The sequence below is a fragment of the Triturus cristatus genome, chromosome 5_2 (assembly GCF_964204655.1).
Source record: "Triturus cristatus chromosome 5_2, aTriCri1.1, whole genome shotgun sequence".
Taxonomy (NCBI): Eukaryota; Metazoa; Chordata; class Amphibia; order Caudata; family Salamandridae; genus Triturus; species Triturus cristatus.
In genome coordinates this window covers 775,096,741-775,122,961 of record NC_140588.1, presented here as the reverse complement: position 1 = coordinate 775,122,961, position 26,221 = coordinate 775,096,741, and the positions used below count along the sequence as shown (strand labels likewise).

Below are 26,221 nucleotides of genomic sequence, written 5' to 3'. Positions count from 1 at the left end.
ATATAAGTACCAATGGAATTCCTCACTTCCATAAGAAAAACACTGTAATATTTAACAGATCTTTAGTATTCATTCCCCAGAAAAATAATCACAAGTATTATTGGTAACATCTGTTAATATATATGAATGCTACTCAGTCTTCGAAAATGGCTACCTAAAAAAGTCATGGGTTTAATCTTGGTACATAATGATTCAAATAATTTTAGTTCAATTCATACATAACTTGTAAGAGTCCCTAAAATTGGAAATGCATTTGAAATTCAAATGCTGACAAATGTATTAGTGTCTTAAAGGTATGCCCTCAATAATGTTTTGCATTTAACCATGAATGTGATCTCATGAGCCACAACCAGTCTTTCTATCAATTTTGTACTATCCCAATTATATACTTGAAACTGTCTGTGCTAGTGAAGAGAAATAAACATACTGTATGGAAATAGTTCACCACTAATTTAGTAACAGTGAAAAGTTGGAATTGGGTTTTTCTAAGAAAATAAGAGAACCCCCTTTAAAAAAGTTACTTTGCATTTTTTTGTTGGGCATCAGTACACAACAAGCTGCATTTTACACCTATGCCAATATTTGTAACTTTTTATCACTGTACAGAAAATGGGATTAAAATTGTTGCATCCAAACAAAATAAGATAAAATGCTTCAAATGCATAAGTTGTTTTATTTGTGAGAGAGAAACAATGCTATTTTTATTTTAAAGATTCATAAAGAGATTTCAACTTTTTTATAACGGTCAAAAACATTTTAAAGTTGACGTTTATGATGTACTATAAGTGCAACTAAATACATTTTTTAAGTATATTCCTACATTGAAAAAATTCTCTATAAAGGTAATTGAAAGGCAATTTACATTTTGTGAGTTCATCACTTATGAAATCTTACATTTTACCCACTTAACCTGTGGAATGTAAGCTGTGTACATCTGTTGTTGCGACACTGGTTGATCCTATATGACACCATCATTTTACAGGTAATATCCTTCCTCCATTAAAAATACCTTGATCCTGACCATGATCAAAGGTGGCTACATTCACTACTAACATCTGCTCTAATCTGCAGGTCATGAGTTTGAATCCGAGCATGTATGACACACATTTCCAAGGTCAATAGATTGGGCAATAGTAATAGCTGTTAGAAAATACCACTTACTAATGAGAGCAGTGTCAACGAAGCACTAAATAAAAACAAGTTAATATTATCATTTAATTCTGGTGATCTCTAACTAGCAATCGTGGCCTAAACATAATATATAACATCAAATTAAAGCTTTAATCCTTCAATGGTCTCCCTCGAGGGCAGTTTCAATATGGAGAACCTCTACAATGACCTGAAGATAGCAATAATTGAAATTAAGAAATAAAAATGTCATCTCAAGCTGGTTCTAGTACACTTGCATCAGCTCAAAGCAAAGAGAAGAAACAGATATACTCTGGTGCTGTGTCAGGATCACATTATACACAGTAAAGGTTTGAAAGGACTTTAAAATGATACCATTAGACAAAATCCGCATGAACTTTAGTTTGTGTCAAGAAATTGTCTCTGCAACCTAGCTGTAGTATTCTGGAGTCTAACAAACTCGATTGTAGCAACAGTGATCAGTTTGTATCACAATCAAGACATTTAGGAGCGTGTCCAGATAAAGCACTGGAGAACTTGACAAGAGGTATATTCTCTACATCTGTCCTGGGGATGGTCTAGAGCAGGGGTACTCACAAACTTTCTCTTGGGGGCCAAATTTACCGTGTGGCTTGTGGCCGAGGGCCGCACCTTGGGGGCGGGGTCATTGGGGAGGGGGCGGGGCTAGAGCAACAAAAAAAAACTGTGACCATGAGGTGGAACACAGGTCCCTGCAGCGGACGCCTTCGTCCACTGAGCCACCGGACCCGGCATACACATATCTCTCTCTCTCCCTCTCTCTATCTCCCTCCCTCCCTCCTCCGTCTCCCTCCCTCCTCCGTCTCCCTCTGTCCTTCGTCTCCCTCCCTCCTCTGTCTCCCTCTGTCCTCCGTCTCCCTCCCTCCTCTGTCTCCCTCCCTCTCCCTCCGTCTCCCTCCCTCCTCCGTCTCCCTCCCTCCTCCGTCTCCCTCCCTCTCCCTCCATCTCCCTCCCTCCTCCATCTCCCTCCCTCCTCCATCTCCCTCCCTCCTCCGTCTCCCTCCCTCTCTCCTTCTATCCGTCTCTCTCCCTCTCTGTCTCTCTCCTCCCTCTCTGTCTCTCTCCATCCCTCCCCGTCTCCCTCCCTCTCCCCGTCTCCCTCTCTCTCCCCGTCTCCCTCTCTCTCTCCATCTCCCTCTCTCTCTGTCGCCCTCCCTCTCCGTCTCTCTCTTTGCCTCTCTGTCTGTCTCTGCCTCTATCTGTCTGTCCCTGTCTCTGCCTATCTGTCTCTGTCTGTCCCTGTCTCTGTTAGTCTCTATCTCTATCTGTCTGTTTCTGTGTCTCCCTACTGCCCTCTGTCACCCTCTGTCCCCTTACCCGACTCTCACACCCTGCTGTTCTCTTGTCATTCTTTGTCACCTCTCCCCCCCCCCCTGCCCTCCCTCCGCTTGTGTGGCAGCTGAGGCAGCTTCCCTTCCAGGGCACACACACAGCCCCACCCGAGTACTTCACAGGTTGTGGAAATATGGATTTTTCTGATCAGTTATGTCCCCTATCTTGGACCCCAACGGTTCCATGTATGAATCACAAGTACATGTATGTTTCCTCCAGTTCCAGTTATGAAGACGCAAATACATGTGCGTCCACCGTCAACATGTCCTCTGTCAGATCCGCCATGAATAGGCCGGATATTCCATTCCTAAGTATGAAAGGCCACCGGCTTTATATGGTTCACTTATGCCATTTTACAGTCCAGGCAAGTAGGCCCTGATTCTGTCATCGAACTCTTCTTGCCTTCTGCCTCTGAAAGCTCCAGTCTGAGCCTGCATCTGTAACCATGAACTTTGTCTCATTTCCCTGCGCGGCTCACGAAGCCTGACATCTGCCCGCTGCCTGCCAAAAACTGTATTTCACCTTCAAAATTATCTACTTCGCTCCTCAGCCGATGCATTCCTGTCTAGTAGTTTAGGTAAACATTTCCTTCAGCTACCGAGCAAAGGGCCCTGCCTCTCTGTCCTCATGCAAGTAATTCATAGCCCTGTTACCATGGAAGGTTTCTGCCCCTTGCATCTCATATAGACACTTAGACGCTTGTGCACGCACACACAGTCAGTATAGAATAGATTTTGTCCAAGAGTCCTTCCTTTGTGGATAACATAGTTCTTTAAACATAGGATGTTAGATATGATTTGGGATTAGGTTGACTTGACCCCCCAGACTTCTTGTCTCCACATGTAGAGCTAAATGTCAAGTCCCCTTCACCCCCTAGTTGCACGTCAATCACACGTCATGCTGCTGCGCGCGCATCTATGCCAAGTATAATCTTATAGATCCACCTATATATGACATCATAACCAATTATGTTCCTTTTTGCTCCTCATTACGCCCATTTTCGGTTACGCATGTGAATTATTATCTTCCTTATCAATTGTTACGCCTCCCGCATTTGTTTCATTGTAATGTATGTTCTATAAAAGCAATTTCTTGTCAATAATGTACGTACTTCACTTCCTGAACCTTCGTGGTGATGGAACTTGGAGCAACCGATTATAATCGACCATTGGAATAAAGCCCATTCCGAACCTCTAATACCACGGATTCTGCCTCTTATTTACTGAGCTATTTTATTATGTTTCTGTATCAAATTAAGTCCCGGTAATTAAATTATTTACCACATGAATGGCGCCCGAACAGGGACACTTTCTCATCTCACGCGCCGGCGGTGAGTTGCAGGCTCGGTCTCCTGCCACAGCTGGACGGACAATTACGCGTACCAGCAGGATTTCCTGTATCTCCCTCCGGTCAAGCGGGGGCGACTGAGGCTGCGATCAACACCCAGACGAGGCGGTGAGAAGTGCGAAGTATCCCGACCAGAGCCTAGCTGAGAGAGCAAGATCCGAGGTATACAGAGGCCCACCAGTTCCCGAAGTCCTGAGTCGAGTTCAGCTTCCGAAGTGTTCGAGTCAAGTCGAGTCCAGTCCGGTTCAAGTTCAGTTCAGTTTCCGAGGCCTTCCGTTTCCGAGCTACCCGGTGAGTACCATTACTGGGGAGGCATTCTGACGTGCACATAGTTTGTGCCGGTCAAGACGGGTTTGGGTACACAAATCCGGTCTGCACTGTTTCAGCAGTGTATCTGTACTGTTTAGCAGTATATCTAGTATATCAAGTATATAAATTCAGAATAATTCAGTTAAAGTCGAGTATTATGTTTTAGTGATTATGTTTTCCTTAGACCATCATCATTATTGATGGTTCAGGTAAATGTTAAATGTTAAATGTTTTAAGTACGTTCTGCATATTGTGGTGTGAATGACTGTTCATTATCGTGTTTACTGTATTAAGTTTGTTCAAAATCAAGTATCAGATCAGTTCTCAATATGCCGCTCTTTTCAAAACTAAGACAGATCACAACAAGAAAAGGGGTACTCGAAGAAGCCGTTCCTATTCCTCCTAGGGACACTCCAGGGTACTTCATGTATCATAAACATGGCTTAGACGCTATATTATTTCTTGATTTATGGGTAGACTACACCAAGGAATTACCAGAAAGTCAGAGGTGGCCCACAGCTGGGACCTGGGATGCAGAGTGCATCATGAAAGTAGAGGAAGAGTTATGGAAAAGGAAAGTCAGACAGTCACAGAAAGACGCCGTTGAGTTATGGCGTAAAGAATCTCATAGACGTACAGAAAAAGCCCTCCGACAGGAAGAGAGAAATAGAGAGAATTCAAATAAAGTCCGAGAAAACCTATTAATTGAAGAAGGTACAAGAGTGAAATCAGAACAAATAGACAGACAAAGAAATGCCCTTATGAATGGTATGTATCCCCTTCTGGCAGAAGGATTACCTAAGGCTACTCCAGAGATACCAAAAGACTTGCCACCCCCATTATTTCCAATAAAGGTACATCCTAAGGGGCATCCTAGAACCGCAGAGGACGTTTTTCTTTCCTCATATTTAGATGACGCAGCTCCCGAGTATGCTAATTCCGCCCCACATAGACCGCCTGCCAGGGAGGTTCAACGCCAAGATCCAGCACCCGTATCTCTACAGCAACAAGTCCTGACACAAGTTCCGGCAAGCACATCTGTTTCTACCTCTGCTCCTGCAGCTACTTCTATAGCCGTGTCAACACCTATAGTTGCTGTGTCGCGTTCAACGAATCCTTTCACGCCCGATACCCCAGACGGGGCTACGGGAGGCGCTGGCAACATTTTCTCTACGCCACCCAGAATAAATAAACTTACCTTTCAAGAGTCAGCACATTCACGTACCCCCAAACTTATAAATGCCCGTACGCTTAAGGAACTTCTTGTAGATTGTAGATATGACCCTGTGCCCGGCAAAGAGGACGAAATGATCATGGCATCATTACGTATCAGGCGAGCCGCAGTGTATTTAGGGAAGTTACCAGGAATGACTGCGCATCTAGATAATATATACCATTTTGTTCAAACAGGGCGAGATTCAGAATGTATTAACAGAGCTATGGAATACCAGAAAGTGGAGATACAGGGGGAACTGTTACGTTTCCTCATAAATTGTGTGATCAGAAATCAAGACCGACCAGGGGTAGACCCGGAAGCAATGCAAATTCTTACCAGATGGAGCCAGAATATATCAGAAGGAAGACATGATAAGCAAAATTGTATAATAGCCATGTGCCGAAAGATCCGTAAAGAAATAGAACGTCTACACGAAGAAAGATTAACGGTAGACCAGTTCGAACAAAACGAGGAAGAAGGATCAGGACTGCCCACGGGACAGTCAGACACCATAGCCTATGTAGGTAGAGGAAGGTCTTGTAATAGTAATAGATGTCTTATTGACCCGATACGTCCGATATGTCCAGATAATAACAGGAATTTCCAAACACCTATAGTTCATATAAGGTCTAACGAGCATTCATTCCAAGCCGCTGACAAATTACTCCGAGAACGAAGGGGTTATCATTTTCTCGATTCTATGGATGAACAAGAATTAGCCAGGTCAGCTGTCCATTGGGTTGACAGTCCCGGAAAGTACAGTGATGATACAGTAGCACGCACGTTTTTGAATCTCACCCCAGATGAACAGCGTTTAGCTGGGATTTATATGATTCAACAACTCCTTATACTATATCAGAGTCAGCATTCGGACCCTGGTCCCTTGCCTAATATATTGACTGAATTACTCATGAATAGATGGAGAGGTTCAGGTACTTAATTAATTAAAGAAATACTAGAATCAAGAAAGCAGTACATTCTTTTTGTATGTTCAGAACATGTCTCACTACCCATTAAGGAAAAAACTACGTATTACATGGACAGACAGAATCCTTTACGAGAAGTACACCCAATAAAGGGCGAGGACAATGAGTTTAAACGCGTATTTGTATATACGCCCATATCGAAAATAGAATTGTTAGAAATGAAGAAAGTGGTACCCAGTCATGACAAAGACCCAGCGGGTTTTCACCGAGAAATTAAAGACATGTTACTCATGGGAGAGTATACCTATCCCGACATTATGACAATATTAAAGGTATTGATGCCTGCTGGCATTTACGAAAAACTCAAGGAAAAAGAGTGGGAGGTGGGAGACCAAAAGATAGACTGGTCAGCATTGGAAGCAGAAGAAAGGGCCCGAACTGCAGGAGCAGGACTTGGGGATAAAACTAAAGCACTACCAGGTTTGCTAGTACAGGTACTGCCACGTGTATTAACTACGAAAAAGGAAGATTGGGGTACAATTTCAGCTTGTAAACAGAAGCAAGATGAAGACACTAGTGATTACTATGCCCGATTTGAAAAATGTTTTGGTATAAATAGTGGCATAAAAGCAAGTAGCGAATCGTACCCACACCTGTTTGTGACAAAATTAGTAGAGAATGCCTTGCCTCAAGTGAAGAATAGAGTACTAAAATTCGAGAGTACATGGCAAGGTAACACTCCATCACAAATGTTACAAATGTTACAGTACCATCACAATAGAATTAGAGAGGAACAAGAACATGAACACAGACGCATGAAAGACACGAAAATGAAAATGCTAGTTTCCCAGACAGTTCCAGCTGAAGGACATAAAAAGGGTACGACACATCCCGGTGATTCAGCAGAACCTGTAAAAGGGACATGCAATTATTGTAAAAAGCCAGGTCATTACGTACACGATTGTCCGGTTTTAAAACATAATATCGCCATAGGTAATACAAAAGAAAGACCACGGCCACTTAGACAGGATCAGAATGAACAAGGAGCCCCGCAGCATGCACAGTCCATGCCAGCTCCACCACAGTCTATACAGTTTGTGCCAGCTGCACCAGCGCTGCCTGTTGCTGCCACCCAAACCACGACACGACAACTGTACCAGACCGCACAGTATGACTATCCTGAGTATCAGCGATACGCATGAACCAGCCTAGAGAGGGAAGTTGACCTACCCCTTATCGAGATCCCAGTAGACCAAGAAGGACCTTATGTACATAGTGAATTATTAGGCCAAGACAGAAAATTTTTACTCGATACCGGGGCAAGTCGAACAACCATAAAACGTAGTGAAGTTCCAGGGGCACCCCTCTCAGGCTCACAGAATATTTCCCTTGGTTTTTCAGGAAAACCTATTGTTAATGAAGTATCACAACCTCTTCCACTTACGATAGGACCTTTGACCCGAACTACAGATTTATTGCTTACTAAATCATGTCCAGAAAATGTGTTAGGAATAAAAACACTGAAAGCTCTGGGAGCTATAATATGTTGTTCTCCGGAAGGAGTAAGATTGTTTTTACGTGATTTTAAAGGTCACTATGTGTCTAGAGACATGGATCCCCGACTGCAGACTTTACCTACACATCTATGGGCACAAGGCCCTACTGATGTTGGTTGCATGAATATTACACCATATCGAGTCACACTAAAGGCAGGAGTGGTACTACCACGAATGCGACAATACAAGTTACCACCAGATGCTGTAGTGGCTTTACTGCAAATCATTGACGAGCTCGTTGCCCAAGGAGTAGTTGTGGAAACAGACTCCAATGTATGTAATTCACCGATAATTCCGATTCTTAAACGAACAGATCCGAAGGCCCCGCCAGTATATCGATTGGTTATTGATCTGCGCGAATTGAACAAATGCATTGTGCCACAATTCCCTGTGGTCCCAGATATCTCGTCATTACTGACAGCTATTGATTCCGAAGCAACATTCTTTACTGTAATTGATCTCAAGAATGCCTTTTTCAGCGTCCCAATAGATCCGGAAAGCCAATATTTGTTCGGATTTAGTTTAAATGGACGTAGCTTTAAATTCTCCCGCGCACCTCAAGGATTCACAGAAAGCCCCAGCATCTATAGCCAAGCACTGAAACGAGAACTCGACAGTATCCACATGCCAGTTAACACTGCTTTGCTTCAATATGTCGATGATCTGTTGATCACCGCGAGAAGCGAACCGGAATGTGAGAAAGCATCACTGACAGTTTTACAATTTCTAGCCGAAAAGGGGCACAAGGTGTCCCCTTCTAAGCTGCAATTCTGTGTCCAGCGAGTTGTTTATCTTGGACACTCGCTGTCCAAGGAGGGAAGACAGCTTACACCCGACCGCATTCAGTTAATAGCTAACATGCCAATACCCAAGACACAAAAGGAAGTACGAGCTTTCATAGGCCTCACTTCATATTGTAGACAGTGGATCCCTCAGTATGCATTTCTAGCAAAATCGCTCATTCAGTTGACAACACAGGAGGCAGCCACATCGACTGTTCTCCCTTGGACTCAGGAACATACACAAGCTTTTGAAAGCCTAAAGAAAGCTTTATGTCAAGCACCTGTTTTAGCAACGCCATGTTACAGAAAACAGTTTACACTCTTTGTTACAGAACGCGAAGGTACTGCCTTGTCAGTACTCACACAGGAACAAGCAGGAGCACACAAACCATGTGCTTATTTTTCTAGTACATTAGATCCCGTAGCTCAGGCTTTGCCTGCATGCCTAAAATCAGTGGCAGCGACAGCTTTAGCAATCAGACAAAGCGATGCCATAGTGTTAGGACATCCATTGACAGTTCAAGTACCACATGCAGTAGAGGTTCTTGTAAATAGAACGCAAACACAACACTTGACTATAGCGCGACTTACAGGGTACGAGCTAACATTGTTTCAGCCACATATAGAAATCAGACGCTGTAACACATTGAATCCTGCCACACTTTTGCCAGTAATCGGAACAGACCCACTAGCCCATGACTGTATTGAAGTTATTACAATAACGACGAAACCCAGACAAGACTTAACCGACGTCCCGTTGTCAGACCCAGACCTGACGTTGTATGTAGATGGTTCATGTATGAGAACAAGTACAGGAGAGTTAGTGGCTGCTTACGCAGTCACCACAGACACTGAAATCATTGAAACAAATCGCATAAATACTTTGTCAGCTCAAGCCGCAGAGCTCATCGCTCTGACACAAGCCTGTATTCAAGCCACAAATAAAAAAGTCAACATATATACTGATTCACGTTATGCATTCGGAGTTGTACATGACTTCGGCGTGCTGTGGCGAGAGAGAGGTTATTTAACTTCCCACGGTGCCCACATTCAGCACGGACCCCTCATTCATGCCTTATTAGATGCGATACATCTACCCACTGCAATATCAATCATGAAATGTAAAGCTCATACGAAAGTTACTGATGTCATTTCTCAAGGCAATGATCTAGCCGACAGAACAGCTAAACGGACTGCTCAAACTCAAACATCCGACATGACAAAGACAATAGTCCCGACGCCGACACATTGTATGACAGTTAAAGATCCTACTTTTGACGTAATTGACATACAGACACATGCTACATCAGACGAAATAAAGAAATGGACTGAATTAGGAGGGATCCGAACGGATCAAGGATGGATGATGAAGGAAAAGTCTGTGTGGTTCCTTCCTGATTCAATGGTCCAAGTTATAATTAACACTATACATAGTCCAGCACATCTAGGAGAAAAAGCTATGCTAGATAGCATTCAACACATTTGGTTCAATAAACATTTGCGAGCAGCAGCCAAACAAAAGGTTCGTACCTGTATGATCTGTTGCCAGTTCAACCCAGGAAAAAGCGTTCCCGTAGAACGGGGTGGATTTCATCCTCCTGATCACCCTTTTGAAGTCCTACAGATGGATTATATCCAGATGGAGCGATGTCGAGGATTCAAATATGTTCTCGTAGTTGTTTGTGCTCTTTCCCGTTGGACGGAGGCATACCCGGTTTCAGATTACACTGCCCCGACTACTGCCAAACAGTTGGTTCGAGAATTCTTCCCACGATACGGTTTACCACGTGTTGTTCACTCAGATAACGGCCAGCCGTTCTCATCCGAATTAATGAAACATGTTTCACTTCTGTTAGGTTATCAGTGGAAATTCCACTGTGTCCGACACCCCGAGGCAGCAGGTCTCGTAGAAAGACATAATCAGACCCTGAAAATTAGATTGTCCAAAATATGCAGGGAGAAAGGTGTCGACTGGGTAGTAGCATTACCAGTTGCACTCTTTTACACGAGAATGGTAGCACACTCTCGAACAGGGCTATCCCCGTATGAAGTGATCTTCGGCAGACCACCAAATATGTGGGGGACGCCTATGCCACGCAAAATAACTGATATTGACTGTAATATGCTGACAGATTACTTGGCTTCCTTGATGTCTGCACTACAATCTTGTCGTTCACAGGTAGCTGCAGCTTTTCCTGACAACACTGAGGTGAAACCCCATGACGTAGTTCCGGGAGACTTGGTCCTCGTGAGGAACTTTGATCGAAAGACTCAGCTGGAACCTAGGTGGAAGTCACCTCAGCTGGTGTTGCTCACCACAAGAACAGCCGTGAAGATCGAGGGCAGAAAAGGCTGGATTCATTCAAGTCATATCAAGAAATTTCATGGACTACCAGCAGATGTGAATACCCCACCTCGTGTGTCTTCACCCATTGACTCAAAACTTCCTTTTGTTGAAAAGAGTAGTTCCGAACATTATAAACTAAAGCTTAGGTCCAATCAGTCAAGCAATTTGATTGTTTAAGTCCTCTCCAAGGTGAAGCGGTTGAATTGTCTCTGACATGTATCCCTTGGACCTGAATAGAGAAAGCACCCGAAAAATGTTGAAACGACAGGCGTACTGTAAATCACTGCGTAGTCATTGCATAGTGACGTTATTAATTTTGTTTTTCTTAAGTCTTTTAATAATTACTGCAAGTATATTGTTGCACATATATTATCCTATTTCTAGACATGTTTATAATACTACTGTTGAACATTCTTTTAGTGAATTACCTCCGCTTGAGTTGTCTTATAGATTTGCGCTGCGCAATAACACGTTTATCAGTATGTTACATCATTCCCATCAGGTTAGCAATGCTACAAATTGTTGGATATGTGGCCGACTCCCTCCCTATCAGAATTATAAAGGAATTTTACCTCTCTTTCCATACCCGTTCACACACAACGGCTCCTGTGGAGCATGGTTTAGTTTAATTAATTCTCTAGATTCGAATTCTGCAGTTTATCAAGACAACTGGGTATGGGGAAATTTGAACTTAGTTTTGCTTAAGGTCTGCTACCCTAACAAGGAGGGACTACCCCAGAGAACAGGAACTGACCTAGAAAATGAAGTGTATGGATTAGGTAATTTTACACTTAATCTTATGATCCTAAATGTCGAATCCGATGCTACTCCAATTTTGCCCGCTATGTCAATATTTCCAGTAAAGGGTGAACTATGTGTAAGAAAAAATGGTTCCATACATATGGGCCATAGTAAATGCACCACTGTAGTAGAATTTAGTGATCAAGGCAAGTCCACATTTAGAGCTTCCCGCCATTCTTATTTCATATGTGGTCAGACGGCATATGTACGTTTACCTCTAGATTGGGATGGTACTTGCTACATTGGATTCCTTTTGCCACCTGTTTTTCTAGCTCCTCCTGATTATCACAGAAACACTCATTTAGTAAATAATAGAGTAAGGAGAGATCTCCCAATAGTCGATTACACTGAAACAGCATTGGAAAAATACACAGATTTCAATAAAGGTCTCTTTCCCTATATAGGTACTGTTACTAATAGTAAGCTGATACGTAGATTAACTAGAACCCTTGAAGCAGTAGTGAACGAAACTATTTCCGCCTTAGGCAATTTAACAGAAGAACAGTCTGCTATGCGGATTGTTGTGCTTCAAAATCGTCTTGTCCTTGACGTCATCCTGGCCGATAGGGGCGGAGCTTGTAGGGTCATCGGATCAAGCTGTTGCATTTTCATACCAGAAAATTCGCCATCTGTATATAAAGCCATAACTCGCCTTCATAAGATTGTAAGCCAGATACACCAGAACCCAGGCACCTGGACTTGGTCCGGTTGGTTTTGGAGTGTATTATCTACCTTTGGATGGAAGGTCCTATCTTTCCTAGGTATTGGCCTTCTCATACTATTCAGTTGCTGTCTATGTTTACAATGTGGACCAGCGATCTGTGGTCTGTGTGCCACATCGTGTATTCCACCACCAGGATTTCATTCATCACGGAAGAAGAAAGAAGAACAAATGATGCTATATGAACAGATCAATAGATTGATGAAGATTGATATCTGTTAACGGGCAAGTAGGGGACAAGGAGGGAATGTGGAAATATGGATTTTTCTGATCAGTTATGTCCCCTATCTTGGACCCCAACGGTTCCATGTATGAATCACAAGTACATGTATGTTTCCTCCAGTTCCAGTTATGAAGACGCAAATACATGTGCGTCCACCGTCAACATGTCCTCTGTCAGATCCGCCATGAATAGGCCGGATATTCCATTCCTAAGTATGAAAGGCCACCGGCTTTATATGGTTCACTTATGCCATTTTACAGTCCAGGCAAGTAGGCCCTGATTCTGTCATCGAACTCTTCTTGCCTTCTGCCTCTGAAAGCTCCAGTCTGAGCCTGCATCTGTAACCATGAACTTTGTCTCATTTCCCTGCGCGGCTCACGAAGCCTGACATCAGCCCGCTGCCTGCCAAAAACTGTATTTCACCTTCAAAATTATCTACTTCGCTCCTCAGCCGATGCATTCCTGTCTAGTAGTTTAGGTAAACATTTCCTTCAGCTACCGAGCAAAGGGCCCTGCCTCTCTGTCCTCATGCAAGTAATTCATAGCCCTGTTACCATGGAAGGTTTCTGCCCCTTGCATCTCATATAGACACTTAGACGCTTGTGCACGCACACACAGTCAGTATAGAATAGATTTTGTCCAAGAGTCCTTCCTTTGTGGATAACATAGTTCTTTAAACATAGGATGTTAGATATGATTTGGGATTAGGTTGACTTGACCCCCCAGACTTCTTGTCTCCACATGTAGAGCTAAATGTCAAGTCCCCTTCACCCCCTAGTTGCACGTCAATCACACGTCATGCTGCTGCGCGCGCATCTATGCCAAGTATAATCTTATAGATCCACCTATATATGACATCATAACCAATTATGTTCCTTTTTGCTCCTCATTACGCCCATTTTCGGTTACGCATGTGAATTATTATCTTCCTTATCAATTGTTACGCCTCCCGCATTTGTTTCATTGTAATGTATGTTCTATAAAAGCAATTTCTTGTCAATAATGTACGTACTTCACTTCCTGAACCTTCGTGGTGATGGAACTTGGAGCAACCGATTATAATCGACCATTGGAATAAAGCCCATTCCGAACCTCTAATACCACGGATTCTGCCTCTTATTTACTGAGCTATTTTATTATGTTTCTGTATCAAATTAAGTCCCGGTAATTAAATTATTTACCACAAGGTCTTTAAGAGACCATTTGCATTTTCACCTCTTTCACCTATTTCACCTCTTAGCGCCCCAGCAGCTCCTCTCGGACTATCGCTTGAATCCCCGGGCCCCCACATAGCAGAGTCTGTATTTGCTGACACTGTTAAAAAAAAAAAAAAACACCGGTACGATGTCTGAAAGGTCTGCGGGCTGCCAAGAAAGGCTTGCCGGGCCGCTGGCGGCCCGCGGGCCGTACTATGAGTACCCCTGGTCTAGAGTGACATCCTACAATGGATTCCATCAAGGGGACATCCTGTACTGAGGGGAGACTCGAAAGATAATCCTAAATGTAGATAACTTTGCAAATGGAGACATCTGAAGGAATACTATCCAACAAGGAAATGGCGACTGGGAGGTCCTGTATTTTTTAATCTTAATCAAAATTACATCAATATGCACCCTCTGCAGTTCCAACTTTTCACAAAGGTGATAATTGTACCTATATTATTTGCAACACCCAGGGCTCGATTCCGATCTTGCTCGGAAGGCCTCCAAATCGGATTTGGCTTTAACGGATCCGATTTGTGGCCCTTTTTCCCGACCGAATCGTACATTGGTCCGAACGACCAAGTAAGAAGCGAAGATCGCGTACGCGCCGATCAAATTGTCTCCCAACCCTATCCCGTCCATACGACTCGTTCGCAGACACTTCGTACGGCTCTATGGACTCTGTTTCCGAGCGAGCAAGTATGATGCATGATTCGGACAGCCTTCACGATTCAGTATGTCCGGATTGGAAAAGTTGCCGGAATTGTTCTTTGGGGGCCCATAGCAGGCCCCCCTTCACCTGTAGCCCTCTGAATCGAACCCAGGGGGGGTAACCATGGGTCCCCCTTCACATGCATGCACATCATGGTGCCCGCCACTGGGTGTACGCTTTTCCCCACCCGCCTCTTTTTGCTATGCAAGCCTGTGTACACATCCAGTATACAGGCTCCCATCGAGTTCAATGGGAGTCCGAGCGAGCCAAGTCCATAAACCTGAGAATGCATCGCACTTGCTCACTCGGACTCCAGTTGCACGATTTGCTCGAAAATCCTTACAGATCCAAGTCGTACGTAGGGCTTTACAAGCGCGATCGGAATCGGGCCCTCAGTGTTTAATTTCTGGCTCATTTACAAAGTGTGTGATAGAACTTTCATTATTCATTGAAAAAGGTATTGTCAGAAATGCTATGCTTGAAACTTCTTTAATTTGAGTCCAGGTTTTGCTAATCACAGTCCTAAGGGGATCAGGCTGAGCGAACAACTGTGAGACAAGCAAACCTTTTGCCCCCTGCATACACTAGTGGAGTCATTTAAACTCTATATAGCAGCATGCTATCCACTAGGTCACAGGAGGTGCTGGCCTCCGCACACAAGGTGGAGGACAGATTGCCTGTTCTATTTTTAGATTCCTACCTGCCTTAGATCTCACTGCCTTCAGAGCAAATGTCAGTGTGGTGGTTGCTCAGACAGCAGAAGGGTTTGCCAAGAAGGGTCTATGTTATTTTGGCCCTGCTTGGCATATTTTTTTTCTATAAAAAATCAAAGCAGTAGTTTATTTTTGAACAAACAAAACAAAAAAACAACATCCATTATTCGCAGAAAGTATGTTACCTGTGTGTTGGGGTCATTATTTTTTTTTCCTGCCTGTGAAACTGCCATGCATAACATGGCAGTTCCAGGCAGAGAAATCTAGTGATTGTCACCTTTGTTGTAAACAGAGTGACATGACCGTCACTACGACCTGATGACCCTCTGGCAGATGGACTACCAGGTCAACGGTTACCTTTGACACAGTCAGCTAGAGTCTTCTGATAGAAATTCAGCAGCTCGCCCATCTCTAAATTCAGCGGAGGAACCACAGGTTTGCCTGGTCAGATGAACTGCTAATTTATAGCAGTTCACTCACTCTGCCAAATTCTAACTGACCCCTTATGTCAGATAGTTTTTTTTGTTTAAACTCTAGTCATAATATTTGTTTTCTATCGATATGCTTGTAGTTCCTCCTCCTTTTCCCACTTAAATTCCCTTTCGCTTCTATAATAGCCTGTTACTAAAAAACACTATATGGCCAGCAGAACAACAGGAGGGGAGAGGGGGATCTGATTAAGTATTATGAGGAAGACCAAGTCTTGAGGTAATGAAAAGTTCTGGTCTGTAATGGCAACATTACCATTGGTCAACAAGCACAACCATACCTATGCAGACATTAAAGTATATGTGGGTACGTTTTTTTGAGTCCCAGGGCAGGGAGGGATCACTTGACTCAGACTGTGTATTTCAAGCCCTTTACCATTGGTGTTTTGGGGCTTAACCTTACTGTTGAGCCCAAACGCTGAACGCCAAGTACGTCCTTTTAGCACATACCCCTCAGGACAGTGAACTAAAGCAGTGCAAGGCTCACTCGGATAGGTAGGGTGGGGTTAGAGACTCAAGACTAAATAAATCAGTTAATACAAGTCTATAACTTGATATCAAGCCAATACTTACTCATGGAAATGAAAAAGTACTCCACTCGAAACACATATAACATGAAACCACACATATGACTAAAGATGGCACCAAACGTATACTGGGGAAACTGATTACTTTGAGTGATTACTGGGAAACACCTAAGCAATTCCCCTTAGACAAACTCTTCAGTACCTTGTTCAGCATTTCTTAATCAGTCTTTAGACCTCCCATGCACTTTGTATCCCCCACTCTGGGGTTCTCTGTGGTTTGTATAGTAGCTCTGCATTGTCCTGGTAGTTTGTCGGCGGTCCCAGCAGCATCTGTGTCCTTGGGCAGAGCAGAGCACTGATCTCCCCTGGCACTGCTGATTGGTGTGAGAGTGGAGGTTTCAGTACCAGCAAGGTCTAACAGGAAAGAGAACACTGTGCCAGAAGCAGGTGAGAAGGCTACTGTGGAGCTGTGATGCTCCCAGCTCATGCGTTCCGAGCTCATCATGAGCTCCTCCTCATGCCCAGACATTAAACCCACCACCCAAAACAAGCGGGGCGCCCAAACCGGATTGCATTTGCGAGAACTTAGTTCTTGATGCATGCCTCTCTTCAATATGGTTCTTCTCTAGCGTGCTTAGTTTCTCTTTAGCGGATATCACAAACTGTGGTTTGGTCTCTTGGCTATTCATGGCTTCTTGCACTATTTGTTGCCTAAGAGATTACACTGGGCATGAGTGACTCAATACTCTCTGTCCACGGGTGTACACAATTTTGTTCCCTCTATGGGTTCACTTTGAGATAATTGGACCTCGTTCCTGCAGAGCAGTGCAGGTCCTTCCCTTGCGCTGCAGTGCACGTCTTTGGCTCATCCTCCTTTACAGCCCTTGTCTTTTTCAGCTGCATCTTTCTTGTGGAAGGGCACCTCCAATACCACTCCCAAGTAGTTGGCAGCTCTATCCCTAAAGGCACATTCCAGGCAGCCTCTCCTGCCATTCTTTGTCAACGTTTCCAGGTTTCAGGTCCTGAACCTGGCAAGGGGAGTTGGCAGTAAACACATCAACCGTGGAGCATAAAGAGCTTCTCAGTCACCGCTGCTGTGGAGATTCTGGGTTCCTGGTAGAGAAATCTTGGCACACTGGCTGAAAGTTTCTGCCTCGTCTTTATACTAAATTAGCAGACGGTAGTTGTGTATTCCAACAGTCAGCTCTGAGACAGATTATGGGCAGTGCTACCCCTTTTGCTTATTCCACTCAGACTGGTCCAGCTATGGTCTTCATTAAAGGAGCTAACAGAAAGGTGGGGTGGGACTGAGAGTCTCCCCCAGAGAGACCCAAAACAAAGGAACACAAAATGTGGAGGCTGTCCCACTTAACTACTTGTAAACATGTGGGGGTTGCCCTTCCAGTGAACAATGAACCATTAAAGGGCAATAGAAACACGCTAAACTTGAAACAGTTAGCGTCTGAAAAGTCTGACCCACTACATTCTACCTCCATCTTTGGTACTACTTGAATGTAGAAAACACAAAATGAATTCCAATGTTTCTGGCTAAGGCCAGATGTATCACATGCACTCCTTACCTGCATCCTCTATATATGCAGAAAGGTATAGATATATGACATACATTTCCCACATGGATGAGGGAAGAACTCGGTTGCAGGGAACTCTCAAATATCAGTGGATGGTTCTCGGTTCTCCCTGGCATGGGCAGGCCAGTCTTGCTACTATAAATGGTATTGGTGCCACCACTGCCAGCATTTAGGCTCAGTACGCAGGGTGCATATGGAGCACCTCCTCAGACACAAAGCCCATCTCTGCGTCATAATCCCTGATGAACTACCTACAGCACATACAAATGGCCATTATGTGTGCATATATAGAGGTTAAAAAAATTCCACATGCCACAATGAATTCGAGGCAGGCGCGGAAGTACTCCAATGCCATGCAAGGTCCCTTTCTCCATCTCGATCGTATAAGACCACACAGAGAGAACTGTAAAACTCAAAGTTTATTGGGCAGATATAAAAACTCATTCTCTAATGTGACTGCAAACCAGATGCCTTCAGAGAACACAAATGATGGTGCAGACAAAAAATCCAATTTATAGTTATGGATGAAGGTGTGAGGGGAAGCACACATAGCTGCCTTGCAAATACTAGCCAAGGACATCCCTCTGGTAGCCATACTCCTGATGCCCCTTTTCACTACCATGAAGGAATACCTTTTTCAGTAATCGGAGGCACTTTTAAGATGAAAAGGTGTTTTACCCTTCCCTCTGCCAAAAGTGGCCAAAAAGTGGTGGCGGGTACAAGAGGACTAGGTATGTTTCAGATAGACCAGATTGTCACATTGGACTTCAAAAGCTTGCTCGGCAGCCTCGGCCTAGTGGTCTGAGGGATGCTGACAAAATGCAGATGAAAGAATCTTGTAATGAAGCCCTAGCCGTAGGATTCACCCATCCTACCTCACACAATGTTCAGCAATGGAACATCAATCACCAATGCCTCCAATACTCAAGCCTTGGTTAAGGTGCTTAAGAACCAGGCCTGTGCAGATCATTGGAAAAGATGGGCCAGATCAAGGGACCCACTGGGTATGCAATGCAGGTGTTTGCGTACCAAGGGCAGGAGTGCATAAAGCGTTAGCATCCAGTTCTGAAAACTGCCAGGCAGGTGCCATGCTGGGACATCTAGGCGGGATGCAGCAGGCCTGAGTCCAAGGGTACCCGAAGAGTGCTACTGACAGCTCCTTTGGGAACCAATTCCAAGGAAACTGTAGCGCCAAAAAGGGCTACAGTAACTTGCATACAGCAGTTTGAAAAAGCACCATTGCGAAAAATGCTGCCAATATCAGGCGTAAGATGACAACCTTTGTGGCGGGCTGACGGCACAAAACTTGTGGTAACAGCCACAAAACTTGTGCAATTCCCCTTGCCAACAGCAGTCTGCACAAGGATTAGAAAAGACCTGGACGCCAGTAATGAGGGCCTTAGTAGAGTACCGAGGGGTGTTTCTAAAATGGTACAGGTTTATTGTGTCAGTCAGTAAATGTATTGTAGATTCTAAGTTTATTTTCAATATAATCTGATTCAATGAAATCCCATGTTTTGAGCTGGTAATAGGGTCGAACATAAGTGTAATTAAATGGACTTGTTTTTCTTGTGTTCACGTTGCAGTAAAATAATTATACAGATTATCTATCCATCTGGTGTGAGAACGGTAGCACCCGCTTTATAGCCAAGGAGCGCATGCACTTTTCTGTCTCGCTTTCGGGGACGCACATATTAAAATGAAGTAACTTTAAAACCCTTCCTTCCGTCCCGTCCAGTGGATTTTAAAGCACGGAAAGATGCGATCGCAACACCCTGCAGCTCAAGGAAAGAGTGCCGATCGAAACACTTCTCTTAAATAACTGGCTTAGATAAGGGGCGTAGTAATCAATGGTGCAGCAGCCGCAGTGGCACCGGGACCAAGCCCGTTATGTGCTCTCTGCAAAGGACACGCTTTTCCCTTGCTTACAGGTGCGCCCATGGCAGCCTTGCCTGCCATATTTCGTTGTTCCTGTACTCGCAGTACAAGTACATTTAATGTAGATATTCATTGGCCGGTAAAAGGCTGTGATTGAAGGCTGCTCCGGCAGCAGTTGAGGTAGAGGAGCCCATGCCCTGTGTGCACATTTGCTGAGCTGGCAGCCGTGTATTGATTTTCTTTAGAGTGCTCCAGTTCCTGAATTAGCCCGCTGTGCATGACTGACAGCGCATTAGTCCAACAGGCCCACGTGAATTCAATTGACAAGAAGCTAATGACTGTGCCTCAGTTTCATCGCAGGCTAATGATGAGCGGGTGCTTACGAACTCGGCGGCCATGCGAGCCTGTCTCTGTATCAGATTCTACACAGCATATTAATGGTAACCCCTCCTGGTACTGCCACAAGGCCTGCAGCAGGAGGCTCCACCAGCTGTAAACACGTGAGCACACGCACACCAAAGCAAACTGTACCACATACCTCGTGCTGCAAGAAAGCTCCACCAGCTGTAAACACGTGAGCACAAGCACACCAAAGCAAACTGTACCACATACCTCGTGCTGCAAGAAAGCTCCACCAGCTGTAAACACGTGAGCACAAGCACACCAAAGCAAACTGTACCACCACATACCTCGTGCTGCAAGAAAGCTCCACCAGCTGTAAACACGTGAGCACAAGCACACCAAAGCAAACTGTACCACATACCTCGTGCTGCAGAAAACACTACACCAGCTGTAAACACGTGAGCACAAGCACACCAAAGCAAACTGTACCACATACCTCGTGCTGCAAGAAAGCTCCACCAGCTGTAAACACGTGAGCACAAGCACACCAAAGCAAACTGTACCACATACCTCGTGCTGCAAGAAAGCTCCACCAGCTGTAAACACGTGAGCACAAGCACACCAAAGCAAACTGTACCACATACCTCGTGCTGCAGAAAACGCTACACCAGCTGTAAACACGTGAGCACAAGCACACCAAAGCAAACTGTACCACATACCTCGTGCTGCAAGAAAGCTCCACCAGCTGTAAACACGTGAGCACACGCACACCAAAGCAAACTGTACCACATACCTCGTGCTGCAAGAAAGCTCCACCAGCTGTAAACACGCGAGCACAAGCACACCAAAGCAAACTGTACCCCATACCTCGTGCTGCAAGAAAGCTCCACCAGCTGTAAACACGTGAGCACACGCACACCAAAGCAAACTGTACCACATACCTCGTGCTGCAAGAAAGCTCCACCAGCTGTAAACACGTGAGCACACGCACACCAAAGCAAACTGTACCACATACCTCGTGCTGCAAGAAAGCTCCACCAGCTGTAAACACGTGAGCACAAGCACACCAAAGCAAACTGTACCACATACCTCGTGCTGCAAGAAAGCTCCACCAGCTGTAAACACGTGAGCACAAGCACACCAAAGCAAACTGTACCCCATACCTCGTGCTGCAAGAAAGCTCCACCAGCTGTAAACACGTGAGCACAAGCACACCAAAGCAAACTGTACCACATACCTCGTGCTGCAAGAAAGCTCCACCAGCTGTAAACACGTGAGCACAAGCACACCAAAGCAAACTGTACCACATACCTCGTGCTGCAAGAAAGCTCCACCAGCTGTAAACACGTGAGCACAAGCACACCAAAGCAAACTGTACCACATACCTCGTGCTGCAAGAAAGCTCCACCAGCTGTAAACACGTGAGCACAAGCACACCAAAGCAAACTGTACCACCACATACCTCGTGCTGCAAGAAAGCTCCACCAGCTGTAAACACGTGAGCACAAGCACACCAAAGCAAACTGTACCACCACATACCTCGTGCTGCAAGAAAGCTCCACCAGCTGTAAACACGTGAGCACAAGCACACCAAAGCAAACTGTACCACCACATACCTCGTGCTGCAAGAAAGCTCCACCAGCTGTAAACACGTGAGCACAAGCACACCAAAGCAAACTGTACCACCACATACCTCGTGCTGCAAGAAAGCTCCACCAGCTGTAAACACGTGAGCACAAGCACACCAAAGCAAACTGTACCACATACCTCGGGCTGCAAGAAAGCTCCACCAGCTGTAAACACGTGAGCACAAGCACACCAAAACAAACTGTACCACATACCTCGTGCTGCAAGAAAGCTCCACCAGCTGTAAACACGTGAGCACAAGCACACCAAAGCAAACTGTACCACATACCTCGTGCTGCAAGAAAGCTCCACCAGCTGTAAACACGTGAGCACAAGCACACCAAAGCAAACTGTACCCCATACCTCGTGCTGCAAGAAAGCTCCACCAGCTGTAAACACGTGAGCACAAGCACACCAAAGCAAACTGTACCACATACCTCGTGCTGCAAGAAAGCTCCACCAGCTGTAAACACGTGAGCACAAGCACACCAAAGCAAACTGTACCACATACCTCGTGCTGCAAGAAAGCTCCACCAGCTGTAAACACGTGAGCACAAGCACACCAAAGCAAACTGTACCACATACCTCGTGCTGCAAGAAAGCTCCACCAGCTGTAAACACGTGAGCACAAGCACACCAAAGCAAACTGTACCACATATCTCGTGCTGCAAGAAAGCTCCACCAGCTGTAAACACGTGAGCACAAGCACACCAAAGCAAACTGTACCACATACCTTGTGCTGCAAGCAAGACCTTCCAATTCAAAGCTATTAGACCGACTGGGTAGAGGCCAGCTGCCAGGAAGGCATTAGGCCGCCTCTCACATACAAACGCTTCATGACCACAAGGTGATAGCTGCAGCCCAGCAGACTCCTTCATCCGGCCTGAAGTGCACAATCCATCCCAACAGATGCCTTCCTAAGGGCTGCGTGCCTCTTCTTAACCTCTAGGAATTATAACAAAGAGAAGGAAACAAGCTTATTAAACCCAGTAACGATGCATTGATTGAAGCACCTAGGTTATGGGCAGGGCTTTATTTGGGGTGGGTACTGCCATCTCTCAGACCCCACACTAACTAAAAGCTGACTTTGAAACCTCATGGGGCTCATGTTCAGTTTCTTAACTCTGCAGGCAAAAACACAAATCGATTTCTCAACAATGGCAGTAAAACCCATCAACTAATAGGACAGTCATGAAGCCGTGTTTACATTTCAAGTTTGCTGTAATCTTGCTTTTTTTAAGAGTATTTCTTTTCTTCCAGGTTTTGTGTTTTTGTAGTTCTTTCCAAGCAACATATGACTTGAAGTGGATACTGTGAGCTGCGTTGCCTCCAGGCGTCCGGGTGAGTTCAGCTTTAGCTACTGCTAGAGGGAAATTAGAAGCTTTCCAAACTGAATGCCACCGAGCCTGGATCGTCTTATTGGATCCACTAAATGTTCATGAAGTTTGACTGACGAAGCACTTAACCAGTTAAGAACATGGTGGGACGCGCTTCCTGCAGGCCAAATGCATGCATTAACTGGGATCGCAGATTGTTCACTCGCATTCTATGTTTCAGGATACTGTTGCTTTTAACTCATCTGACTGGATATTTGATAAACAATAAATGTGTTTTTTGACTAAATATACAACATTAAAACATGCTGGACAACAGCTTTAAAGTTGTAAAACAAGCTGCCGAAATATTGCAAGGCTTTAAAGAGAAAAGCATCTTTTTGGGCAAGATCCAAACACATAAACTATTAAACAGTACAAATGTCCATAACAATACACAGTGACTAATGTAGACCAATGTTTTCCCTTTAGCGTATGAAACGCGATTATCAAGGTGCTACGGCAATGTGTGCAGTGTGCTTGCTAAACCCTGCAAGCATGCAGAATATGGTGCACTCCTTGCACAGTCAGGAAGCGCTGCAGGACATTTTGCTCAATTTATGGTAAAGTGTCCATGATACCTAGACCTCATTGGCCTTTCTGCACTTGCTGTCACCTGAAGTGGTGTTCCGCAAGCCACTCTCAATGGTAGAGAGAATGGCGGTGATAGGACTGCGGAGTCAAGGGCTGTGTAATGGACGTATACCCCGCGCTGCTTCTTGATATGGCAAACCGACACCATGATCACCCGGTAAGAGGAGCGGAAATCCTTATAAATGCCCTTCCCAGGATGGTGGTATGGCCAGAAAATTATATCTGAGGTTCTCAATCTAAGAAAAAGTGGAGTCCTGTCCAGTGATGTCAGGTCCTGTCTGACTCATAAATAAGGAGGCATTTTCAAGACATCCCATTAGTTTTTGTCATGTCTTTCGCCCACTTGCTTCTATTTTCGTCTCTGATCTTTGCTTCTTACATTTTTAATTTCTGCTGGATCTACTTCTAGATATTCTTGCTTCACATTTTCATCTTCCATGATGGCAAGGGAGTTTGGTGCTTTTGATTGCAGGAATTTTTCTTTACCTTTACTGCTTTTCCTCTCCTATTGCGGACTGTCAGTGCATTTCATATGATTGTTAAGTGCAGGGCGGTACCATGGCTACTGGGAGGATGAATCAATAGAACCCTTGCCCCAAGAAGAGCCTATGCCAGTTGAGGCAGTTAGGAGTCCTTCAATAGAAAAGGCCGGGCTGTGTATATATTGAGGACAAATGAGTAAAGCTTGTGGTAAACAGCCTTAGAAGAAAGTAGGAAGATTGCAAAACTCTGAGAAAGAGACTAAAACAGGGGTGCATTGGCTTTATTGGCTCTTCTATGAATATCACTTATAATGATTTGTTCCTTTTACTGATTCCTATGAGAAATGAAGGAGAATGTGTTTTTTTTTTTTTTTTGTCAAACCATTTTTATTGCAGGTCCAAATATACTGTATAGCACTCAGGATAAATGTCATTAACGCAGATTTCTCGCCCCCCCTTAGTCATACATCCGTGCGGTATACACAGCCGTACTGCCCACATCCCGGAGGCCGGGCGGCGCCACTTAACCATATGTTACATCTTTACATTTCTTACAAGTACGGTCGTCTAGTGGGGAAATCCGCTGCCTGCTTTTACTCATGGACCTCGCATTCTTCTTCCATTATTTTTGGTCTTGCAATCCCTCCCTCGGTCCTCCCCCCCCCAGTGTCCCCCCCATAGCGCCTAGCCAGGAAGAGTTGGTATGTGTGGTGGTTAGCAGGAGAGTTCCATTAATTACTAAGCGTGTGTGACTGGCAGGGGAGCCGGTACCACGACTGCATCGACTGCGTCATCAGAGTCCTCGTCTTCCTCCCCATAGTTAGGCTGTCTCGCAAGGCCTGCACTAAAATTTCCCATTCCATCGTCGCTTCCTGAGCTTGTTCATCTGGTTTGCGGCGAGCTAGCTGATACCTGAGTGTGCTCTCACTAGCCGCCCATTTTAGGAATTCGTTCAGCCATCTCCGGTGTGTTGGACCTAACTTCGATTTCCACCCCTTAGTCACCTCCCTCTTTGCCAATATGAAGCCCATATCTATAAACTTGCTGGATATTTTATTCTTGGGCGTGTGCGGGAACCAGTGGAGTACACTAACGGCCTCGTCGTACTGTAAGTCTCTGTCTGCTACCTCATTCAATGTGCTGCCTATCTCCCTCCAGTACTCCTGCAGGTGTGGGCAAGCCCTCAACATGTGGATCAGATCTGCTCCTATCTTGTTACATCTAGGGCAAGCAGCCTCCTCAGCCCCGAAGTATTTCCTTATTTTTTCTGGGGTAAGGTATGCTCTATGGAGCACATAGAAATGAATCAGTTGAAAACGTGCATTTCTCGTGCTTTTTCTGGCTCTTCGCACTAGTTGCGTCCACGTGGTGTCCGGGATTTCCACCTGCAGGTCCAGCTCCCACTTGTTTTTTAACGCAGCCAAGGGCTGAAGGGTTTCGTTCAGCATCCGAAAATATAGACACGTCACTGCTTTGAAAGTGCCAGCCGACATCATTATGTATTGGCACGCCAGCGTCGTCGCGGGCTCAACTAATCCCTCCCCCCAATGTGCCTGTATGGCTCTCACCACCGCCGCGTGCAGCAAGTAATCTCCTCTCGGGAGGTCGTAGCGGTCTTGCAATGTCTGGAACGGGGACAGCACTCCGTCATCATGAAGAAGAATAAGTTGTTGATACCACTGCATTGCTGTGTAATGTTCATTGATCAGGACTGAGCCGTTATAACTAATATTCTTTAGAGAGCGAAGGAGACTCCTGAAGTAATTCAAACTGTTGATGGCTTCAGGCTCAGTACGAGAGGCCTCTTTTCCATTGAAAGTCTCATTTGAGATCACAATCAAGTGTTGTCTTTTGACTTCATTGACTCTCCTAATTATAGTGAAACATGTTGAAGTCTGTGCTTAGAGGGCATAATGCATATGTGAATCAGCCTACTCTTTTAGTATCTTTGTCATCACAGTTTTGTGC

At 44.8% G+C, this 26,221-nt stretch overlaps 1 protein-coding gene across 3 annotated transcripts in view; it reads right to left on the bottom strand.

Annotated features, from left to right (window-relative positions):
- The window catches only part of DOCK11 (dedicator of cytokinesis 11), a 1,169,031-nt gene that overhangs the window by 932,029 nt on the left and 210,781 nt on the right, over window positions 1–26,221 (bottom strand). The window lies entirely within an intron of this gene.